We start from the raw sequence: 3,640 nt of genomic DNA, 5'->3' as shown, positions 1-3,640 counted from the left end.
AGGATGGGGCTGATGAGCTTGGCTGAGACGTTCCCGCGGCACGGGAACCCTCATGTAGCAAACTCTCGTCACTGAGCCCACGGCTCCTACTGCACTTCTCTGCTCCAGCACTTCGCTGGGAGAGGGAAGCGTACTGCCCATCTCTGCTCCTTTCGTGTGAGCACAGAAGCAGTGTTTTCTGTTCTGGGAAAGAAAATTGGAGGGGTTGGGGAAGGGCGGAGACGGGCCTTGGGCTACTTTCAAGGTTTAGGGGCAAACCAAGCCCAATAGGTATGTTTTTAATTTTGGCACCTCACTCATTGAGGATGCTAACACTACCATCACTGGCTAGAACAGCCCGTGAATTGCTTGTCCAATCTGAGGACCGCCGTAGAAGGAACCCCGTCCCAAAAGCAGCGCAGGAAGCGGAGTGGGCAGCGTGCCCTACCACCGCGCGTCGCACGGTACTGCTCGCATACGGTGTGCGCAGGGCTCTCGGCTCCCCCTAAGCTGGCGCCAACATCACCATTTCCTGCAGAGTAATAGGAAAGCCAAAGCCCAGATATCTCAGAAGATGTTATTACCATCATGACTTAAATACCTTGGAAGATTGGGTCATGGGAGAAGGTCCTCTCGCTTTGAGGCTGGTGTCTTAGTTTCCCTTTCTCCGAGCTTGCCCTGGCCTTTGCTCACACAGTGTGCGAGACCTCCCCGTGCACGGTTTCCCACTCCTCTGGGGAAACAGCTAGTCCCTGCGAGCACTCCGTGTCTCACCTGCCTGTGTTTCTGTTCCTCATTTTGAGCTGCTAGGGGAGCAAACAGGAGGAGTTTCATTGCTTATTTTTAGCATAAAATCTCAGCGAGGTAGCCTTCATTAAAGCTGAGCTAAATACACAGCAAACATAATCTTTACTCATGCAGCAGTTCACAGGAACTTGGCAGAGGCCTGCCTGTGTTTCAGAATCCTTGTCCTTTTTCTAGATGAAAGCCCTGCAGAAGGATTTGTTTTTCAGACAGAAGGCAAGCCAAGTTGGTGATTTCATCCCAAGGCAGGCTGTGTCAAGCTGGTCCTATTCAAGCACGCAGGAAATCAACCTTGGAGCTCGTTCAGAAATGAGGATGGAGAGTGGGGGTAGGGAGGGGGCCCTGAGGAGGACAAGATCTTGGACTCTGAATTCGGGACAAGCAGGGAAGATACCTGCGGTCCGCGTCGTGCTGTAGGGACCTGTCCATCACCCGCCGAAGGATTAACTGGCGAGGTTTCAAGAAGCATTTCTCCATTTCCAGCTGTCCCAAGAAGCAATCCTATCCCTGTCTTCATGGTGCCCTGCGAGGGCCATGCCCAGCATCGCTCTGATAAGAGGTCAGGCGGCTACCGCAGGCACAGGCAGATTTTCCCAGAGCCTCCTCATTCCAGTGCATTTTTTTTTTCCCCTTTAAAGCAATCACTGTCTAATTAAAGCAGTTGCTTTCTGAGCTTAATGGAGATTACTGAGGAGAGAAAGAGAGAGCGCTTGCTCTGAACACGGGAGTGGGGAGAGGGGAGAAGGAAAAGAGACTCTTGTGAAGTCGTTCTTTACAAGCTGTTATAATGATCTCCACTTAAACATTTGTAGAGCAGCTATATAACCCCGGTGGTAGAGGGGAGGCGGCCGATGGCAGAACTCACAACATTTGTTCTTGGGTCTTCTACAGAATCCCTGAGGTCTTTGGACGGTCCCTTCCCAAGCAGCCAGGGAAGCACAGTGGAGGAAAACTTGGCATAATTTCATCTGCTGCATTTCTGCAGCTGCAAACTTGCCTGTTTATCGGCGAAGATATGACTCCAAGAACCTCCGCCGCTATGCGGCATTTGGAATACAGCTAATCACACGGGGAATTAGTGAGAGAAACCTGCTTGGCATGTACGTGTGAGAGTGTATCATTCTTCATCCCTGAATAACATCTGCAGGGGCTTCTGAGCAAGGCAGGCAGGGTTTGCTGTCACAGCTAGAAAAAGCTCAGACCTGCCCCTTTTACACTTACTCTGTCTACAGAAGAGCTTCAAGAGCTCCAGTCCTTCCTTTCTAGCAATTGCTTTCATGGATCCAGATTTTAGTGGTTTGGTTTTGGTTTTTTTTTTTTTAAATCAAGTGCTTTCTGATGTGAATAATACCAACAAAATGTTTGCAGCTTGGCTCGGAGGATGGGAAAAATGCAGACACCAAAAGCCAAGGCAGTTTCTTAATGTCGATGCTCATTAGGTACTTTTTAACTTTAGTGGCTGGTGCTGGAATCTGCCCACGCAGGCTGGAGGCTGAGGAAATATTATTTGAACACATCTGCTCCAAGAGATACTGTCAGACTTGGGGAGCATCTTGTGGTAATTAGGGGAATTCATTTCCTTATTTAGTCCAGCAGAGGTTTTTTCTTGATTGTATTTTTTGTTGTTGCTTGTGGGATCCTTTAAAATTTCATTTTCTGCTTTTATTTTTTTTGAAAAACTGAAGGGCTCCCAGGCAATATGAGACCCTGTGTTCACACAGCACCTTACTGCCTGTTGCAAAGCACCTGGCAAAGCTGGGTGAAGAGTATTTTGGAAGTAAAGGAAGACAAACTTGCAGCCACGGGCTCAAAATACAGCACGGGGTTGTAGACCATAATCGCCTTTCCCCTTTCCTGTCCCCGGCGTATCTTCTCCCTCCCCCCTCCCAGTTTCCCAACCTACATGTGCAAGTCTGCTCTCCAGACAGAAAGCCCTACAGGACCCCAGCGCGGGGGTTAAAGCAGACCACTTGACTGCTTTTGGCTCTTCTGCCCAAAACGCTGCCCTGAGCTCCCCCGAGGGCTGCTGTTCGAGTGGTCTGAGCTTAGTCGTAAAAGCAAGGGGTTGAACCGGCTCAGCCGGACGACGTCCCAGGCCAGAAGTGCCGCCTTCCTCTCCTTTCTGCTGCTCTTGCCGAAGGCAGGGGGAACCTGGCTTCCCCTACTCAAAACTCAACCCCCCAGCAACTTTTGCCTCCCCATGCGAAGAGCTAGTCGACAAAAATCTTTCAAAGAGGACAGCTTTAAGTCCCTGTCCTTTTTTCTGATAAAGAGGCCTTTAATATAGTTTAGATAAAAGCTCGTTCAGCAGAGCTCATTTGATGCCGGTTTTGAAATTCTGTACATTTTGTTTCCATCCTTATTCTTTTGCGTGTTTAAATCAGTACATTTCCAAATAAGGTTTTCGCCTGCTCACCGCAGATCTCTCTACTCGCTCCTTGAACCTTAATGCTTTTTGTAGCGTCGAGCAGTGACAGGGTTATGTTAACCTCTCTGCTTCACTAGGCACATTTGTTCCCTCAAAATCAACACAGCAGCTGTAGACACTGACATCTGAAACAGTCCTGGCTCTCTTTATGGCACAGAGCTTCTCTTTGGGCTATACGGACTGCACGGAGCGCCTTGCGAGGAGCACAAGCCAGAAGAGCAGGTGCTCGAGGACGATGAACCCTTAGCTAGGAAAATACAGGCTCTCGGGCTGTTTTCTCGTCGGCTGGTCTTCCCATCCGAACAGGCAACCGCAGCCCTGTGAGACCGAGCTGCGTGGGAAGGCAGGGGCTTGCCAGCAGCTGAGAAGCTGCCCTGCGTCAGCTTCTGAGTTAGCACGGGAAGGGTGCGTGTCCCGGTCCGTAGCCAC

This window comes from Phalacrocorax carbo, chromosome 21 (genome assembly GCF_963921805.1).
Source record: "Phalacrocorax carbo chromosome 21, bPhaCar2.1, whole genome shotgun sequence".
Lineage (NCBI taxonomy): Eukaryota > Metazoa > Chordata > Aves > Suliformes > Phalacrocoracidae > Phalacrocorax > Phalacrocorax carbo.
The sequence above is the reverse complement of the archived record's forward strand: the minus strand, read 5'-3'. Positions refer to the sequence as shown.